Source organism: Cervus elaphus, chromosome 19 (genome assembly GCF_910594005.1).
Source record: "Cervus elaphus chromosome 19, mCerEla1.1, whole genome shotgun sequence".
NCBI classification, from domain to species: domain Eukaryota; kingdom Metazoa; phylum Chordata; class Mammalia; order Artiodactyla; family Cervidae; genus Cervus; species Cervus elaphus.
Window position 1 is genome coordinate 102,813,270 of NC_057833.1, and position 21,573 is coordinate 102,834,842.

Below are 21,573 nucleotides of genomic sequence, written 5' to 3' on the forward strand. Positions count from 1 at the left end.
TGTCCGAATCCCCTGTGGAGACCACAGAGAAAGACCTAGTTCCCCACCTCATCGCGACCGGAGGCCTCACATCCTTTGAAAACTCCAGAGGTACGCGGAGATCAGTGCCTCCAAAGGAGACGATGCCTGACTCCTCGTGAAACTTGATAGGAGTCCCAAGATTCCTGTGGCACGTGGAAAGGGACCCTTGGTCTCCCGCCTCAGCTGGAGAGGCGTCCCAATTGCCCTGCTAAGCCCCGAGGAGAGTCCCGAATTGTCCCTCGCAACTAGGCAGGAGTCCTGCCGTCGCTGAACTAACACATGTGTGGAAGGGCCATCCCCGTCGTAACTCGAGAATATACCCCAGGTTCCCGCCGCAACTCGAGAAAAACCATGAGACTTCCCCCTCGCCGCGAGATGAGGCCCGATTCCCCTACACTGCGTGCAGAGCAATTCCGAGTGCACATCACACATGAAAGGAGACTTGATTTCCTTGACGGCACTCCAGCGAAACCCCAAGAACACTGTTTCAAGGCTAGAGGGATCCCGAGGTCACTGTAGCAACAGGAAAGAGCTCCGTGGACCAAAAATCAACTCGAGATGAGAGCTTAGTCCGTGGCTTCGACTCCAGAGGAATACCACCTTACCACAAGCACCTCAAGAGGAGGCTTCTCTCAGCTCTAGGTATGTGAGAGTGACCCTGATTTTGCGGCCTCAAGTGGAATGGACACTGCGATGCCCTGACGCGAAATAAGGCCGGATATCCCTGCAGTGACTTGAATGCAGGCTCGTCTTGCATCTCCGAAGACGAAAGGATGTCTGAATCCCCTGTGGAGACCACAGAGAAAGACCTAGTTCCCCACCTCATCGCGACCGGAGGCCTCACATCCTTTGAAAACTCCAGAGGTACGCGGAGATCAGTGCCTCCAAAGGAGACGATGCCTGACTCCTCGTGAAACTTGATAGGAGTCCCAGGATTCCTGTGGCACGTGGAAAGGGACCCTCGGTCTCCCGCCTCAGCTGGAGATGCGTCCCAATTGCCCTGCCAAGTCTCGAGGAGAATCCCGAGTTGTCCCTCGCAACTTGGCAGGAGTCCTGACGTCGCTGAAGAAACACGTGGGTGGAAGGGCCATCCCCGTCGTAACTCGAGAATATACCCCAGGTTCCCGCCGCAACTCGAGAAAAACCATGAGACTTCCCCCTCGCTGCGAGATGAGGCCCGATTCCCCTGCACTGCGTGGAGAGCAATTCCGTGTTGCACATCACACATGAAAGGAGCCTTGATTTCCTTGATGGCACTCCAGAGAAACCCCAAGAACACTGTTTCAAGGCTAGAGGGATCCTGAGGTCACTGTAGCAACACGAAAGAGCTCCGTGGACCAAAAATCAACTCGAGATGAGAGGTTAGTCCCTGGCTTCGACTCCAGAGGAACACCACTTTACCACAAGCACCTCAAGAGGAGGCTTCTCTCAGCTCTAGCTATGTGAGAGGCACCCTGAGTTTGCGGCCTCAAGTGGAATGGAGACCGCGATGCCCTGACTCGAAATAAGGCCGGATATCCCTGCAGTGACTTGAATGCAGGCGCGTCTTGCATCTCCCAAGACGAAAGGATGTCTGAATCCCCTGTGGAGACCACAGAGAAAGACCTAGTTCCCCACCTCATCGCGACCGGAGGCCTCACATCCTTTGAAAACTCCAGAGGTACGCGGAGATCAGTGCCTCCAAAGGAGACGATGCCTGACTACTCGTGAAACTTGATAGGAGTCCCAGGATTCCTGTGGCACATGGAAAGGGACCCTTGGTCTCCCGCCTCAGCTGGAGAGGCGTCCCAATTGCCCTGCGAAGCCTCGAGGAGATTCCCAAGTTGTCCCTCGCAACTAGGCAGGAGTCCGGACGTCGCTGAAGAAACACGTGTGTGGAAGGGCCATCCCCGTCGTAACTCGAGAATATACCCCAGGTTCCCGCCGCAACTCGAGAAAAACCATGAGACTTCCCCCTCGCCGCGAGATGAGGCCCGATTCCCCTGCACTGCGTGCAGAGCAATTCCGTGTTGCACATCACACAAGAAAGGAGCCTTGATTTCCTTGATGGCACTCCAGAGAAACCCCAAGAACACTGTTTCAAGGCTAGAGGGATCCTGAGGTCACTGTAGCAACACGAAAGAGCTCCGTGGACCAAAAATCAACTCGAGATGAGAGGTTAGTCCCTGGCTTCGACTCCAGAGGAATACCACCTTACCACAAGCACCTCTAGAGGAGGCTTCTCTCAGCTCTAGGTATGGGAGATGGACCCTGAGTTTGCGGCCTCAAGTGGAATGGACACCGCGATGCCCTGACTCGAAATAAGGCCGGATATCCCTGCAGTGACTTGAATGCAGGCTCGTCTTGCATCTCCCAAGACGAAAGGATGTCTGAATCCCCTGTGGAGACCACAGAGAAAGACCTAGTTCCCCACCTGATCGCGACCGGAGGCCTCATATCCCTCGAAAACTCGAGAGGTACTCGGAGATCAGTGCCTCCAAAGGAGACGATGCCTGACTCCTCGTGAAACTTGATAGGAGTCCCAGGATTCCTGTGGCACGTGGAAAGGGACCCTTGGTCTCCCGCCTCAGCTGGGGAGGCATCCCAATTGCCCTGCCAAGCCTCAAGGAGAATCCCGAGTTGTCCCTCGCAACTAGGCAGGAGTCCTGACGTCGCTGAAGAAACACGTGGGTGGAAGGGCCATCCCCGTCGTAACTCGAGAATATACCCCAGGTTCCCACCGCAACTCGAGAAAAACCATGAGACTTCCCCTCGCCGCGAGATGAGGCCCGATTCCCCTGCACTGCGTGCAGAGCAATTCCGTGTTGCACATCACACATGAAAGGAGCCTTGATTTCCTTGACGGCACTCCAGCGAAACCCCAAGAACACTGTTTCAAGGCTAGAGGGATCCTGAGGTCACTGTAGCAACACGTAAGAGCTCCGTGGACCAAAAATCAACTCGAGATGAGAGCTTAGTCCCTGGTTTCGACTCCAGAGGAATACCACCTCACCACAAGCACCTCAAGAGGAGGCTTCTCTCAGCTCTAGGTATGTGAGAGGGACCCTGAGTTTGCGGCCTCAAGTGGAATGGACACCGCGATGCCCTGACTCGAAATAAGGCCGGATATCCCTGCAGTGACTTGAATGCAGGCTCGTCTTGCATCTCCCAAGACGAAAGGATGTCTGAATCCCAAGTGGAGACCACAGAGAAAGACCTAGTTCCCCACCTCATCGCGACCGGAGGCCTCACATCTTTGAAAACTCCAGAGGTACGCGGAGATCAGTGCCTCCAAAGGAGACGATGCCTGACTCCTCGTGAAACTTGATAGGAGTCCCAGGATTCCTGTGGCACGTCGAAAGGGACACTTGGGCTCCCGCCTCAGCTGGAGAGGCGTCCCAATTGCCCTGCCAAGCCTCGAGGAGAATCCCGAGTTGTCCCTCGCAACTAGGCAGGAGTCCTGACGTCGCTGAAGAAACACGTGTGTGGAAGGGCCATCCCCGTCGTAACTCGAGAATATGCCCCAGGTTCCCGCCGCAACTCGAGAAAAACCATGAGACTTCCCCCTCGCCGCGAGATGAGGCCCGATTCCCCTGCACTGCGTGCAGAGCAATTCCGTGTTGCACATCACACATGAAAGGAGCCTTGATTTCCTTGATGGCACTCCAGAGAAACCCCAAGAACACTGTTTCAAGGCTAGAGGGATCCTGAGGTCACTGTAGCAACACGAAAGAGCTCCGTGGACCAAAAATCAACTCGAGATGAGAGGTTAGTCCCTGGCTTCGACTCCAGAGGAATACCACCTTACCACAAGCACCTAAAGAGGAGGCTTCTCTCAGCTCTAGCTATGTGAGAGGGACCCTGAGTTTGCGGCCTCAAGTGGAATGGACACCGCGATGCCCTGACTCGAAATAAGGCCGGATATCCCTGCAGTGACTTGAATGCAGGCTCGTCTTGCATCTCCCAAGACGAAAGGATGTCTGAATCCCCTGTGGAGACCACAGAGAAAGACCTAGTTCCCCACCTCATCGGACCGGAGGCCTCACATCCTTTGAAATCTTCAGAGGTACGCGGAGATCAATGCCTCCAAAGGAGACGATGCCTGACTCCTCGTGAAACTTTATAGGAGTCCCAGGATTCCTGTAGCACGTGGAAAGGGACCCTTGGTCTCCCGTCTCAGCTGGAGAGGCGTCCCAATTGCCCTGCCAAGCCTCGAGGAGAATCCCGAGTTGTCCCTCGCAACTAGGCAGGAGTCCTGCCGTCGCTGAAGAAACACGTGTGTGGCAGGGCCATCCCCGTCGTAACTCGAGAATATACCCCAGGTTCCCGCCGCAACTCGAGAAAAACCATGAGACTTCCCTCTCACCGCGAGATGAGGCCCGATTCCCCTGCACTGCGTGCAGAGCAATTCCGTGTTGCACATCACACATGAAAGGAGCCTTGATTTCCTTGCTGGCACTCCAGAGAAACCCCAAGAACACTGTTTCAATGCTAGAGGGATCCCGAGGTCACTGTAGCAACACGAAAGAGCTCCGTGGACCAAAAACCAACTCGAGATGAGAGGTTAGTCCCTGGCTTCGACTCCAGAGGAATACCACCTTACCACAAGCACCTCAAGAGGAGGCTTCTCTCAGCTCTAGGTATGTGAGAGGGACCCTGAGTTTGCGGCCTCAAGTGGAATGGAGACCGCGATGCCCTGACTCAAAATAAGGCCGGATATCCCTGCAGTGACTTGAATGCAGGCTCGTCTTGCATCTCCCAAGACGAAAGGATGTCTGAATCCCCTGTGGAGACCACAGAGAAAGACCTACTTCCCCACCTCATCGCGACCGGAGGCCTCACATCCTTTAAAAACTCCAGAGGTACGTGGAGATCAGTGCCTCCAAAGGAGACGATGCCTGACTCCTCGTGAAACTTGATAGGAGTCCCAGGATTCCTGTGGCACGTGGAAAGGGACACTCGGTCTCCCGCCTCAGCTGGAGAGGCGTCCCAATTGCCCTGCCAAGCCTCGAGGAGAATCCCGAGTTGTCCCTCCCAACTAGGCAGGAGTCCTGACGTCGCTGAACAAACACGTGGGTGGAAGGGCCATCCCCGTCGTACTTCGAGAATATACCCCAGGTTCCCGCCGCAACTCGAGAAAAACCATGAGACTTCCCCCTCGCCGAGTGATGAGGCCCGATTCCCCTGCACTGCGTGCAGAGCAATTCCGTGTTGCACATCACACATGAAAGGAGCCTTGATTTCCGTGACGGCACTCCAGCGAAACCCCAAGAACACTGTTTCAAGGCTAGAGGGATCCTGAGGTCACTGTAGCAACAAGAAAGAGCTCCTTGGACCAAAAATCAACTCGAGATGAGAGCTTAGTCCCTGGTTTTGACTCCAGAGGAATACCACCTTACCACAAGCACCTCAAGAGGAGGCTTCTCTCAGCTCTAGCTATGTGAGAGGGACCCTGAGTTTGCGGCCTCAAGTGGAATGGACACCGCGATGCCCTGACTCGAAATAAGGCCGGATATCCCTGCAGTGACTTGAATGCAGGCTCGTGTTGCATCTCCCAAGACGAAAGGATGTCTGAATCCCCTGTGGAGAACACAGAGAAAGACCTAGTTCCCCACCTCATCGCGACCGGAGGCCTCACATCCCTTGAAAACTCGAGAGGTACGCGGAGATCAGTGCCTCCAAAGGAGACGATGCCTGACTCCTCGTGATACTTGATAGGATTCCCAGGATTCCTGTGGCACGTGGAAAGGGACCCTTGGTCTCCCGCCTCAGCTGGAGAGGCGTCCCAATTGCCCTGCCAAGCCTCGAGGAGAATCCCGAGTTGTCCCTCACAACTAGGCAGGAGTCCTGACGTCGCTGAACAAACACATTTGCGGAAGGGCCATCCCCGTCGTAACTCGAGAATATTCCCCAGGTTCCCGCCGCAACTCGAGAAAAACCATGAGACTTCCCCCTCGCCGCGAGATGAGGCCCGATTCCCCTGCACTGCGTGCATAGCAATTCCGTGTTGCACATCACACATGAAAGGAGCCTTGATTTCCTTGATGGCACTCCAGAGAAACCCCAAGAACACTGTTTCAAGGCTAGAGGGATCCTGAGGTCACTGTAGCAACACGAAAGAGCTCCGTGGACCAAAAATCAACTCGAGATGAGAGGTTAGTCCCTGGCTTCGACTCCAGAGGAATACCACCTTACCACAAGCACCTCTAGAGGAGGCTTCTCTCAGCTCTAGGTATGGGAGATGGACCCTGAGTTTGCGGCCTCAAGTGGAATGGACACCGCGATGCCCTGACTCGAAATAAGGCCGGATATCCCTGCAGTGACTTGAATGCAGGCTCGTCTTGCATCTCCCAAGACGAAAGGATGTCTGAATCCCCTGGGGAGACCACAGAGAAAGACCTAGTTCCCCACCTCATCGCGACCGGAGGCCTCATATCCCTTGAAAACTCGAGAGGTACTCGGAGATCAGTGCCTCCAAAGGAGACGATGCCTGACTCCTCGTGAAACTTGATAGGAGTCCCAGGATTCCTGTGGCACGTGGAAAGGGACCCTTGGTCTCCCGCCTCAGCTGGGGAGGCATCCCAATTGCCCTGCCAAGCCTCAAGGAGAATCCCGAGTTGTCCCTCGCAACTAGGCAGGAGTCCTGACGTCGCTAAAGAAACACGTGGGTGGAAGGGCCATCCCCGTCGTAACTCGAGAATATACCCCAGGTTCCCACCGCAACTCGAGAAAAACCATGAGACTTCCCCCTCGCGGCGAGATGAGGCCTGATTCCCCTGCACTGCGTGCAGAGCAATTCCGTGTTGCACATCACACATGAAAGGAGCCTTGATTTCCTTGACGGCACTCCAGCGAAACCCCAAGAACACTGTTTCAAGGCTAGAGGGATCCTGAGGTCACTGTAGCAACACGTAAGAGCTCCGTGGACCAAAAATCAACTCGAGATGAGAGCTTAGTCCCTGGTTTCGACTCCAGAGGAATACCACCTCACCACAAGCACCTCAAGAGGAGGCTTCTCTCAGCTCTAGGTATGTGAGAGGGACCCTGAGTTTGCGGCCTCAAGTGGAATGGACACCGCGATGCCCTGACTCGAAATAAGGCCGGATATCCCTGCAGTGACTTGAATGCAGGCTCGTCTTGCATCTCCCAAGACGAAAGGATGTCTGAATCCCCTGTGGAGACCACAGAGAAAGACCTAGTTCCCCACCTCATCGCGACCGGAGGCCTCACATCTTTGAAAACTCCAGAGGTACGCGGAGATCAGTGCCTCCAAAGGAGACGATGCCTGACTCCTCGTGAAACTTGATAGGAGTCCCAGGATTCCTGTGGCACGTGGAAAGGGACCCTCGGTCTCCCGCCTCAGCTGGAGAGGCGTCCCAATTGCCCTGCCAAGCCTCGAGGAGAATCCCGAGTTGTCCCTCACAACTAGGCAGGAGTCCTGACGTCGCTGAACAAACACGTGGTTGGAAGGGCCATCCCCGTCGTACTTCGAGAATATACCCCAGGTTCCCGCCGCAACTCGAGAAAAACCATGAGACTTCCCCCTCGCCGAGTGATGAGGCCCGATTCCCCTGCACTGCGTGCAGAGCAATTCCGTGTTGCACATCACACATGAAAGGAGCCTTGATTTCCGTGACGGCACTCCAGCGAAACCCCAAGAACACTGTTTCAAGGCTAGAGGGATCCTGAGGTCACTGTAGCAACACGAAAGAGCTCCTTGGACCAAAAATCAACTCGAGATGAGAGCTTAGTCCCTGGCTTTGACTCCAGAGGAATACCACCTTACCACAAGCACCTCAAGAGGAGGCTTCTCTCAGCTCTAGCTATGTGAGAGGGACCCTGAGTTTGCGGCCTCAAGTGGAATGGACACCGCGATGCCCTGACTCGAAATAAGGCCGGATATCCCTGCAGTGACTTGAATGCAGGCTCGTCTTGCATCTCCCAAGACGAAAGGATGTCAGAATCCCCTGTGGAGAACACAGAGAAAGACCTAGTTCCCCACCTCATCGCGACCGGAGGCCTCACATCCCTTGAAAACTGGAGAGGTACGCGGAGATCAGTGCCTCCAAAGGAGACGATGCCTGACTCCTCGTGAAAATTGATAGGAGTCCCAGGATTCCTGTGGCACGTGGAAAGGGACCCTTGGTCTCCCACCTCAGCTAGAGAGGCATCCGAATTGCCCTGCCAAGCCTCGAGGAGAATCCCGAGTTGTCCCTCGCAACTAGGCAGGAGTCCTGCCGTCGCTGAAGAAACACGTGGGTGGAAGGGCCATCCCCGTCGTAACTCGAGAATATACCCCAGGTTCCCGCCGCAACTCGAGAAAAACCATGAGACTTTCCCCTCGCCGCGAGATGAGGCCCAATTCCCCTGCACTGCGTGCGGAGCAATTCCGTGTTGCACATCACACATGAAAGGAGCCTTGATTTCCTTGATGGCACTCCAGAGAAACCCCAAGAACACTGTTTCAAGGCTAGAGGGATCCTGAGGTCACTGTAGCAACACGAAAGAGCTCCGTGGACCAAAAATCAACTCGAGATGAGAGGTTAGTCCCTGGCTTCGTCACCAGAGGAATACCACCTTACCACAAGCACCTCAAGAGAAGGCTTCTCTCAGCTCTAGGTATGTGAGAGGGACCCTGAGTTTGCGGCCTCAAGTGGAATGGACACTGCGATGCCCTGACTCGAAATAAGGCCGGATATCCCTGCAGTGACTTGAATGCAGGCTCGTTTTGCATCTCCCAAGACGAAAGGATGTCTGAATCCCCTGTGGAGACCACAGAGAAAGACCTAGTTCCCCACCTCATCGCGACCGGAGGCCTCACATCCTTTGAAAACTCCAGAGGTACGCGGAGATCAGTGCCTCCAAAGGAGACGATGCCTGACTCCTCGTGATACTTGATAGGATTCCCAGGATTCCTGTGGCACGTGGAAAGGGACCCTTGGTCTCCCCCCTCAGCTGGAGAGGCGTCCCAATTGCCCTGCCAAGCCTCGAGGAGAATCCCGAGTTGTCCCTCACAACTAGGCAGGAGTCCTGACGTCGCTGAACAAACACATTTGCGGAAGGGCCATCCCCGTCGTAACTCGAGAATATTCCCCAGGTTCCCGCCGCAACTCGAGAAAAACCATGAGACTTCCCCCTCGCCGCGAGATGAGGCCCGATTCCCCTGCACTGCGTGCATAGCAATTCCGTGTTGCACATCACACATGAAAGGAGCCTTGATTTCCTTGATGGCACTCCAGAGAAACCCCAAGAACACTGTTTCAAGGCTAGAGGGATCCTGAGGTCACTGTAGCAACACGAAAGAGCTCCGTGGACCAAAAATCAACTCGAGATGAGAGGTTAGTCCCTGGCTTCGACTCCAGAGGAATACCACCTTACCACAAGCACCTGAAGAGGAGGCTTCTCTCAGCTCTAGCTATGTGAGAGGGACCCTGAGTTTGCGGCCTCAAGTGGAATGGACACCGCGATGCCCTGACTCGAAATAAGGCTGGATATCCCTGCAGTGACTTGAATTCAGGCTCGTCTTGCATCTCCCAAGACGAGAGGATGTCTGAATCCCCTGTGGAGACACCAGAGAAAGACCTAGTTCCCCACCTCATCGCGACCGGAGGCCTCACATCCTTTGAAATCTTCAGAGGTACGCGGAGATCAATGCCTCCAAAGGAGACGATGCCTGACTCCTCGTGAAACTTTATAGGAGTCCCAGGATTCCTGTAGCACGTGGAAAGGGACCCTTGGTCTCCCGTCTCAGCTGGAGAGGCGTCCCAATTGCCCTGCCAAGCCTCGAGCAGAATCCCGAGTTGTCCCTCGCAACTAGGCAGGAGTCCTGACGTCGCTGAACAAACACGTGGGTGGAAGGGCCATCCCCGTCGTAACTCGAGAATATACCCCAGGTTCCCGCCGCAACTCGAGAAAAACCATGAGACTTCCCCCTCGCCGCGAGATGAGGCCCAATTCCCCTGCACTGCGTGCAGAGCAATTCCGTGTTGCACATCACACATGAAAGGAGCCTTGATTTCCTTGCTGGCACTCCAGAGAAACCCCAAGAACACTGTTTCAATGCTAGAGGGATCCCGAGGTCACTGTAGCAACACGAAAGAGCTCCGTGGACCAAAAACCAACTCGAGATGAGAGGTTAGTCCCTGGCTTCGACTCCAGAGGAATACCACCTTACCACAAGCACCTCAAGAGGAGGCTTCTCTCAGCTCTAGGTATGTGAGAGGGACCCTGAGTTTGCGGCCTCAATTGGAATGGACACCGCGATGCCCTGACTCGAAATAAGGCCGGATATCCCTGCAGTGACTTGAATGCAGGCTCGTCTTGCATCTCCCAAGACGAAAGGATGTCTGAATCCCCTGTGGAGACCACAGAGAATGACCTAGTTCCCCACCTCATCGCGACCGGAGGCCTCACATCCTTTAAAAACTCCAGAGGTACGTGGAGATCAGTGCCTCCAAAGGAGACGATGCCTGACTCCTCGTGAAACTTGATAGGAGTCCCAGGATTCCTGTGGCACGTGGAAAGGGACCCTCGGTCTCCCGCCTCAGCTGGAGAGGCGTCCCAATTGCCCTGCCAAGCCTCGAGGAGAATCCCGAGTTGTCCCTCACAACTAGGCAGGAGTCCTGACGTCGCTGAACAAACACGTGGTTGGAAGGGCCATCCCCGTCGTACTTCGAGAATATACCCCAGGTTCCCGCCGCAACTCGAGAAAAACCATGAGACTTCCCCCTCGCCGAGTGATGAGGCCCGATTCCCCTGCACTGCGTGCAGAGCAATTCCGTGTTGCACATCACACATGAAAGGAGCCTTGATTTCCGTGACGGCACTCCAGCGAAACCCCAAGAACACTGTTTCAAGGCTAGAGGGATCCTGAGGTCACTGTAGCAACACGAAAGAGCTCCTTGGACCAAAAATCACATCGAGATGAGAGCTTAGTCCCTGGCTTTGACTCCAGAGGAATACCACCTTACCACAAGCACCTCAAGAGGAGGCTTCTCTCAGCTCTAGGTATGTGAGAGGGACCCTGAGTTTGCGGCCTCAAGTGGAATGGACACCGCGATGCCCTGACTCGAAATAAGGCCGGATATCCCTGCAGTGACTTGAATGCAGGCTCGTCTTGCATCTCCCAAGACGAAAGGATGTCTGAATCCCCTGTGGAGAACACAGAGAAAGACCTAGTTCCCCACCTCATCGCGACCGGAGGCCTCACATCCCTTGAAAACTCGAGAGGTACGCGGAGATCAGTGCCTCCAAAGGAGACGATGCCTGACTCCTCGTGAAAATTGATAGGAGTCCCAGGATTCCTGTGGCACGTGGAAAGGGACCCTTGGTCTCCCACCTCAGCTAGAGAGGCATCCGAATTGCCCTGCCAAGCCTCGAGGAGAATCCCGAGTTGTCCCTCGCAACTAGGCAGGAGTCCTGCCGTCGCTGAAGAAACACGTGGGTGGAAGGGCCATCCCCGTCGTAACTTGAGAATATACCCCAGGTTCCCGCCGCAACTCGAGAAAAACCATGAGACTTCCCCCTCGCCGCGAGATGAGGCCCAATTCCCCTGCACTGCGTGCGGAGCAATTCCGTGTTGCACATCACACATGAAAGGAGCCTTGATTTCCTTGATGGCACTCCAGAGAAACCCCAAGAACACTGTTTCAAGGCTAGAAGGATCCTGAGGTCACTGTAGCAACACGAAAGAGCTCCGTGGACCAAAAATCAACTCGAGATGAGAGGTTAGTCCCTGGCTTCGTCACCAGAGGAATACCACCTTACCACAAGCACCTCAAGAGGAGGCTTCTCTCAGCTCTAGGTATGTGAGAGGGACCCTGAGTTTGCGGCCTCAAGTGGAATGGACACTGCGATGCCCTGACTCGAAATAAGGCCGGATATCCCTGCAGTGACTTGAATGCAGGCTCGTTTTGCATCTCCCAAGACGAAAGGATGTCTGAATCCCCTGTGGAGACCACAGAGAAAGACCTAGTTCCCCACCTCATCGCGACCGGAGGCCTCACATCCTTTGAAAACTCCAGAGGTACGCGGAGATCAGTGCCTCCAAAGGAGACGATGCCTGACTCCTCGTGATACTTGATAGGATTCCCAGGATTCCTGTGGCACGTGGAAAGGGACACTTGGTCTCCCGCCTCAGCTGGAGAGGCGTCCCAATTGCCCTGCCAAGCCTCGAGCAGAATCCCGAGTTGTCCCTCGCAACTAGGCAGGAGTCCTGACGTCGCTGAAGAAACACGTGTGTGGAAGGGCCATCCCCGTCGTAACTCGAGAATATACCCCAGGTTCCCGCCGCAACTCGAGAAAAACCATGAGACTTCCCCCTCGCCGCGAGATGAGGCCCGATTCCCCTGCACTGCGTGCAGAGCAATTCCGTGTTGCACATCACACATGAAAGGAGCCTTGATTTCCTTGATGGCACTCCAGAGAAACCCCAAGAACACTGTTTCAAGGCTAGAGGGATACTGAGGTCACTGTAGCAACAGGAAAGAACTCAGTGGACCAGAAATCAACTCGAGATGAGAGGTTAGTCCCTGGCTTCGACTGCAGAGGAATACCACCTTACCACAAGCACCTCAAGAGGAGGCTTCTCTCAGCTCTAGGTATGTGAGAAGGACCCTGAGTTTGCGGCCTCAAATGGAATGCACACCGCGATGCCCTGACTCGAAATAAGGCCGGATATCCCTGCAGTGACTTGAATGCAGGCTCGTCTTGCATCTCCCAAGACGAAAGGATGTCTGAATCCCCTGTGTAGACCACAGAGAAAGACCTAGTTCCCCCCCTCATCGCGACCGGAGGCCTCACATCCTTTGAAAACTCCAGAGGTACGCGGAGATCAGTGCCTCCAAAGGGGACGATGCCTGACTCCTCGTGAAACTTGATAGGAGTCCCAGGATTCCTGTGGCACGTGGAAAGGGACCCTTGGTCTCCCGCCTCAGCTGGAGAGGCGTCCCAATTGCCCTGCCAAGCCTCGAGCAGAACCCCGAGTTGTCCCTCGGAACTAGGCAGGAGGCCTGAGGTCGCTGAAGAAACACGTGGGTGGAAGGGCCATCCCCGTCGTAACTCGAGAATATACCCCAGGTTAACGCCGCAACTTGAGAAAAACCATGAGACTTCCCGTTCGCCGTGAGATGAGGCCCGATTCCCCTGCACTGCATGCAGAGCAATTCCGTGTTGCACATCAAACAAGAAAGGAGCCTTGATTTCCTTGATGGCACTGCAGAGAAACCCCAAGAACACTGTTTCAAGGCTAGAGGGAACCTGAGGTCACTGTAGCAACACGAAAGAGCTCCGTGAACCAACAATCAACTCGAGATGAGAGGTTAGTCCCTGGCTTCGACTCCAGAGGAATACCACCTTACCACAAGCACCTCAAGAGGAGGCTTCTTCAGCTCTAGGTATGTGAGAGTGACCCTGAGTTTGCGGCCTCAAGTGGAATGGACACCGCGATGCCCTGACGCAAAATAAGGCCGGATATCCCTGCAGTGACTTGAATGCAGGCTCGTCTTGCATCTCCCAAGACGAAAGGATGTCTGAATCCCCTGTGGAGACCACAGAAAAAGAACTTGTTCCCCAACTCATCGCGACCGGAAGCCTCACATTCTTTGAAAACTCCAGAGGGACGCGGAGATCAGTGCCTCCAAGGAGACGATGCCTGACTCCTCGTGAAACTTGATAGAAGTCCCAGCATTCCTGTGGCACGGGGAAAGGGACCGTTGGTCTCCCGCCTCAGGTGGAGAGGCGTCCCAATTGCCCTGCCAAGCCTCGAGGAGAATCCCGAGTTGTCCCTCGCAACTAGGCAGGAGTCCTGACGTGGCTGAACAAACACGTGAGTGGAAGGGCCATCCCCGTCGTAACTCGAGAATATATTCCAGGTTCCCGCCGCAACTCGAGAAAAACCATGAGACTTCCCCCTCGCCGCGAGATGAGGCCCGATTCCCCTGCACTGCGTGCAGAGCAATTCCGTCTTGCACATCACACATCAAAGGAGCCTTGATTTCCTTGATGGCACTCCAGAGAAACCCCAAGAACACTGTTTCAAGGTAGAGGGATCCTGAGGTCACTGTAGCCACACAAAAGAGCTCCGTGGACCAAAAATCAACTCGAGTAGAGAGGTTAGTCCCTGGCTTCGACTCCAGAGGAATACCACCTTACCAAAAGCACCTCAAGAGGAGGCTTCTCTCAGGTCTAGATATGTGAGAGGGACCCTGAGTTTGCGGTCTCAAGTGGAATGGACACCGTGATGCCCTGATTCGAAATAAGGCCGAATATCCCTGCAGTGACTTGAATGCAGGCTCGTCTTGCATCTCCCAAGACGAAAGGATGTGTGAATCCCCTGTGGAGACCACAGAGAAAGACCTAGTTCCCCACCTCATCGCGACCGGAGGCCTCACATCCTTTGAAAACTCCAGAGGTACGCGGAGATCAGTGCCTCCAAAGGAGACGATGCCTGACTCCTCGTGAAACTTGATAGGAGTCCCAGGATTCCTGTGGCACATGGAAAGGTACCCTTGGTCTACCGCCTCAGCTGGAGAGGCATCCCAATTGCCCTGCCAAGCCCCCAGGAGAATCCCGAGTTGTACCTCGCAACTAGGCAGGAGTCCTGATGTGGCTGAACAAACACGTGGGTGGAAGCGCCATCCCCGTCGTAACTCGAAAATATACCCCAGGTTCCCGCCGCAACTCGAGAAAAACCATGAGACTACCCCCTCGCCGCAAGTTGAGGCCCGATTCCCCTGTACTGCGTGCAGAGCAATTCCGTGTTGCACATCACACATGAAAGGAGCCTTGATTTCCTTGATGGCACTCCAGAGAAACCCCAAGAACACTGTTTCAAGGCTAGAGGGATCCTGAGGTCACTGTAGCAACACGAAAGAGCTCCGTGGACCAAAAATCAACTCGAGATGAGAGGTTAGTCCCTGGCTTCGACTCCAGAGGCATACCACCTTACCACAAGCACCTCAAGAGGAGGCTTCTCTCAGCTCTAGATATGTGAGAGGGACCCTGAGTTTGCGGCCTCAAGTGGAATGGACTCCGCGATGCCGTGACTCGAAATAAGGCCGAATATCCCTGCAGTGACTTGAATGCAGGCTCGTCTTGCATCTCCCAAGACGAAAGGAAGTCTGAATCCTCTGTGGAGACCACAGAGAAAACCTACTTCCCCACCTCATCGCGACCGGAGGCCTCACATCCTTTGAAAACTCCAGAGGTACGCGGAGATCAGTGCCTCCAAAGGAGACGATGCCTGACTCCTCGTGAAACTTGATAGGAGTCCCAGGATTCCTGTGGAACGTGGAAAGGGACACTTGGTCTACTGCCTCAGATGGAGAGGCGTCCCAATTGCCCTTCCAAGCCCCCAGGAGAATCCCGAGTTGTCCCTCGCAACTAGGCAGGAGTCCTGACGTCGCTGAACAAACACGTGGGTGGAAGGGCCATCCCCGTCGTAACTCGAGAATATACCCCGGGTTCCCGCCGCAACTCGAGAAAAACCATGAGACTTCCCCCTCGCCGCGAGATGAGGCCCGATTCCCCTGCACTGCGGGCAGAGCAATTCCGTGTTGCACATCACACATGAAAGGAGCCTTGATTTCCTTGATGGCACTCCAGAGAAACCCCAAGAACACTGTTTCAAGGCTAGAGGGATCCTGACTTCACTGTAGCAACACGAAAGAGCTCCGTGGACCAAAAATCAACTAGAGATGAGAGGTTAGTCCCTGGCTTCGACTCCAGAGGAATACCACCTTATCACAAACACCTTAAGAGGAGGCTTCTCTCAGCTCTAGATATGTGAGAGGGACCCTGAGTTTGCGGCCTCAAGTGGAATGGACACCGCGATGCCCTGACTCGAAATAAGGCCGAATATCCCTGCAGTGACTTGAATGCAGGCTCGTCTTGCATCTCCCAAGACGAAAGGATATCTGAAACCCCTGTGGAGACCGCAGAGAAAGACATAGTTCCCCACCTCATCGCGACCGGAGGCCTCACATCCTTTGAAAACTCCAGAGGTACGCAGAGATCAGTGCCTCCAAAGGAGACGATGCCTGACTCCTCGTGAAACTTGATAGGAGTCCCAGGATTCCTGTGGCACGTGGAAAGGGACCCTTGGTCTCCCGCCTCAGCTGGAGAGGCGTCCCAATTGCCATGCCAAGCCTCGAGGAGAACCCCGAGCTGTCCCTCGCAACTATGCAGGAGTCCTGACATCGCTGAAGGAACACGTGGGTGGAAGGGCCATCCCCGTCGTAACTCGAGAATATATCCCAGGTTCCCGCCGCAACTCGAGAAAAACCATGAGACTTCCCCCTCGACGCGATATGAGGCCCGATTCCCCTGCACTGCGTGCAGAGAAATTCCGTGTTGCACATCACACATGAAAGGAGCCTTGATTTCCTTGATGGCACTCCAGAGACACCCCAAGAACACTCTTTCAAGGCTAGAGGGATCCTGAGGTCACTGTAGCAACACGAAAGAGCTCCGTGGACCAAAAATCAACTAGAGATGAGAGGTTAGTCCCTGGCTTCGACTCCAGAGGAATACCACCTTACCACAAGCACCTCAAGAGGAGGCTTCTCTCAGCTCTAGGTATGTGAGAGGGACCCTGAGTTTGCGGATTCAAGTGGAATGGACACTGCGATGCCCTGACTCGAAATAAGGCCGGATATCCCTGCAGTGACTTGAATGCAGGCTCGTCTTGCATCTCCCAAGACTAAAGGATGTCTGAATCCCCTGTGGAGACCATAGAGAAAGACCTAGTTCCCCACCTCATCGCGACCGGAGGCCTCATATCCTTTGAAAGCTACAGAGGTACGCGGAGATCAGTGCCTCCAAAGGAGACGATGCCTGACTCCTCGTGAAACTTGATAGGAGTCCCAGGATTCCTGTGGCACGTGGAAAGGGACCCTTGGTCTCCCGCCTCAGCTGGAGAGGCGTCCCAATTGCCCTGCCAAGCCTCGAGGAGAATCCCGAGTTGTCCCTCGTAACTAGGCAGGAGTCCTGACGTCGCTGAAGAAACACGTGTGTGGAAGGGCCATCCCCGTCGTAACTCGAGAATATTCTCCAGGTTCCCGCCGCAACTCGAGAAAAACCATGAGACTTCCCCCTCGCCGCGAGATGAGGCCCGATTCCCCTGCACTGCGTGCAGAACAATTCCGTGTTGCACATCACACATGAAAGGAGCCTTGATTTCCTTGATGGCACTCCAGAGAAACCACAAGAACACTGTTTCAAGGCTAGAGAGATCCTGAGGTCACTGTAGCAACACGAAAGAGCTCCGTGGACCAAAAATCAACTCGAGATGAGAGGTTAGTCCCTGGCTTCGACTCCAGAGGAATACCACCTTACCACAAGCACCTCAAGAGGAGGCTTCTCTCAGCTCTCGGTATGTGAGAGGGACCCTTAGTTTGCGGCCTCAAGTGGAATGGACACCGCGATGCCCTGACGCAAAATAAGGCCGGATATCCCTGCAGTGACTTGAATGCAGGCTCGTCTTGCATCTCCCAAGACGAAAGGATGTCTGAATCCCCTGTGGAGACCACAGAGAAAGACCTAGTTCCCCACCTCATCGCGACCGGAGGCCTCATATCCTTTAAAAACTCCAGAGGTACGCGGAGATCATTGCCTCCAAAGGAGACGATGCCTGACTCCTCGTGAAACTTGATAGGAGTCCCAGGATTCCTGTGGCACGTGGTAAGGGACCATTGGTCTCCCGCCTCAGCTGGAGAGGCATCCCAATGGCCCTGCCAAGCCTCGAGGAGAATCCCGAGTTGTCCCTCGCAACTAGGCAGGAGTCCTGTCGTCGCTGAACAAACTCGTGCGTGGAAGGGCCATCCCCATCGTAATTCGAGAATATACCCCAGGTTCCCGCCGCAACTCGAGAAAAACCATGAGACTTCCCCCTCGCCGCGAGATGAGGCCCGATTCCCCTGCACTGCGGGCAGCGCAATTCCGTGTTGCACATCACACATGAAAGGAGCCTTAATTTCCTTTATGGCACTCCAGAGAAACCCCAAGAACACTTTTTCAAAGCTAGAGGGATCCTGAGGTCACTGTAGCAACACGAAAGAGCTCCGTGGACCATGAATCAACTCGAGATGAGAGGTTAGTCCCTGGCTTCGACTCCAGAGGAATACCACCTTACCACAAGCACCTCAAGAGGAGGCTTCTCTCAGCTCTAGCTATGTGCTGAGTTTGCGGCCTCAAGTGGAATGGACACCGCGATGCCCTGACTCGAAATAAGGCCGGATATCCCTGCAGTGACTTGAATGCAGGCTCGTCTTGCATCTCCCAAGACGAAAGGATGTCTGAATCCCCTGTGGAGACCACAGAGAAAGACCTAGTTCCCCACCTCATCGCGACCGGAGGCCTCATATCCTTTGAAAACTCCAGAGGTACGCGGAGATCAGTCCCTCCAAAGGAGATGATGCCTGACTCCTCGTGAAACTTGATAGGAGTCCCAGGATTCCTGTGGCCCGTGGATAGGGACCCTTGGTCTCCCGCCTAAGCTGGAGAGGCGTCCCAATTGCCCTGCCAAGCCTCGAGGAGAATCCCGAGTTGTCCCTCGCAACTAGGCAGGAGTCCTGACGTCGCTGAACAAACACGTGTGTGGAAGGGCCATCCCCGTCGTAACTCGAGAATATACCCCAGGTTCCCGCCGCAACTCGAGAAAAACCATGAGACTTCCCCCTCGCCGCGAGATGAGGCCTGATTCCCCTGCACTGCGTGCAGAGCAATTCTGTGTTGCACATCACACATGAAAGGAGCCTTGATTTCCTTGATGGCACTCCAGAGAAACCCCAAGAACACTGTTTCAAGGCTAGAGGGATCCTGAGGTTACTGTAGCAACACGAAAGAGCTCCGTTTACCAAAAATCAACTCGAGATGAGAGGTTAGTCCCTGGCTTCGACTCCAGAGGAATACCACCTTACCGCAAGCACCTCAAGAGGAGGCTTCTCTCAGCTCTAGGTATGTAAGAGGGACCCTGAGTTTGCGGCCTCAAGTGGAATGGACACCGCGATGCCCTGACTCGAAATAAGGCCGGATATCCCTGCAGTGACTTGAATGCAGGCTCGTCTTGCATCTCCCAAGATGAAAGGATGTCTGAATCCCCTGTGGAGGCCACAGAGAAAGACCTAGTTCCCCACCTCATGGCGACCGGAGGCCTCACATCCTTTGAAAACTCCAGAGGTACGCGGAGATCAGTGCCTCCAAAGGAGACGATGCCTGACTCCTCGTGAAACTTGATAGGAGTCCCAGGATTCCTGTGGCACGTGGAAAGGGACCCTTGGTCTCCCGCCTCAGCTGGAGAGGCGTCCCAATTGCCCTGCCAAGCCTCGAGGAGAATCCCGAGTTGGCCCACGCAACTAGGCAGGAGTCCTGACGTCGCTGAACAAACACGTGGGTGGAAGGGCCATCCCCGTCGTAACTCGAGAATATACCCCAGGTTCCCGCCGCAACTCGAGAAAAACCATGAGACTTCCCCCTCGCCGCGAGATGAGGCCCGATTCCCCTGCACTGCATGCAGAACAATTCCGTGTTGCACATCACACATGAAAGGAGCCTTGATTTCCTTGATGGCACTCCAGAGAAAACCCGAGAACACTGTTTCAAGGCTAGAGGGATCCTGAGGTCACTGTAGCAACACGAAAAAGCTCCGTGGACCAAAAATCAACTCGAGATGAGAGGTTAGTCCCTGGCTTCGACTCCAGAGGAATACCACCTTACCACAAGCAACTCAAGAGGAGGCTTCTTCAGCTCTAGGTATGTGAGAGGGACCCTGAGTTTGCGGCCTCAAGTGGAATGGACACCGCGATGCCCTGACGCAAAATAAGGCCGGATATCCCTGCAGTGACTTGAATGCAGGCTCGTCTTGCATCTCCCAAGACGAAAGGATGTCTGAATCCCCTGTGGAGACCACAGAGAAAGACCTAGTTCCCCACCTCATCGCGACCGGAGGCCTCATATCCTTTAAAAACTCCAGAGGTACGCGGAGATCATTGCCTCCAAAGGAGACGATGCCTGACTCCTCGTGAAACTTGATAGGAGTCCCAGGATTCCTGTGGCACGTGGTAAGGGACCATTGGTCTCCCGCCTCAGCTGGAGAGGCATCCCAATGGCCCTGCCAAGCCTCGAGGAGAATCCCGAGTTGTCCCTCGCAACTAGGCAGGAGTCCTGTCGTCGCTGAACAAACACGTGCGTGGAAGGGCCATCCCCATCGTAATTCGAGAATATACCCCAGGTTCCCGCCGCAACTCGAGAAAAACCATGAGACTTCCCCCTCGCCGCGAGATGAGGCCTGATTCCCCTGCACTGCGTGCAGAGCAATTCCGTGTTGCACATCACACATGAAAGGAGCCTTGATTTCCTTGATGGCACTCCAGAGAAACCCCAAGAACACTGTTTCAAGGCTAGAGGGATCCTGAGGTTACTGTAGCAACACGAAAGAGCTCCGTTTACCAAAAATCAACTCGAGATGAGAGGTTAGTCCCTGGCTTCGACTCCAGAGGAATACCACCTTACCGCAAGCACCTCAAGAGGAGGCTTCTCTCAGCTCTAGGTATGTAAGAGGGACCCTGAGTTTGCGGCCTCAAGTGGAATGGACACCGCGATGCCCTGACTCGAAATAAGGCCGGATATCCCTGCAGTGACTTGAATGCAGGCTCGTCTTGCATCTCCCAAGATGAAAGGATGTCTGAATCCCCTGTGGAGGCCACAGAGAAAGACCTAGTTCCCCACCTCATGGCGACCGGAGGCCTCACATCCTTTGAAAACTCCAGAGGTACGCGGAGATCAGTGCCTCCAAAGGAGACGATGCCTGACTCCTCGTGAAACTTGATAGGAGTCCCAGGATTCCTGTGGCACGTGGAAAGGGACCCTTGGTCTCCCGCCTCAGCTGGAGAGGCGTCCCAATTGCCCTGCCAACCCTCGAGGAGAATCCCGAGTTGTCCCACGCAACTAGGCAGGAGTCCTGACGTCGCTGAACAAACACGTGGGTGGAAGGGCCATCCCCGTCGTAACTCGAGAATATACCCCAGGTTCCCGCCGCAACTCGAGAAAAACCATGAGACTTCCCCCTCGCCGCGAGATGAGGCCCGATTCCCCTGCACTGCATGCAGAACAATTCCGTGTTGCACATCACACATGAAAGGAGCCTTGATTTCCTTGATGGCACTCCAGAGAAAACCCGAGAACACTGTTTCAAGGCTAGAGGGATCCTGAGGTCACTGTAGCAACACGAAAAAGCTCCGTGGACCAAAAATCAACTCGAGATGAGAGGTTAGTCCCTGGCTTCGACTCCAGAGGAATACCACCTTACCACAAGCAACTCAAGAGGAGGCTTCTTCAGCTCTAGGTATGTGAGAGGGACCCTGAGTTTGCGGCCTCAAGTGGAATGGACACCGCGATGCCCTGACGCAAAATAAGGCCGGATATCCCTGCAGTGACTTGAATGCAGGCTCGTCTTGCATCTCCCAAGACGAAAGGATGTCTGAATCCCCTGTGGAGACCACAGAGAAAGACCTAGTTCCCCACCTCATCGCGACCGGAGGCCTCATATCCTTTAAAAACTCCAGAGGTACGCGGAGA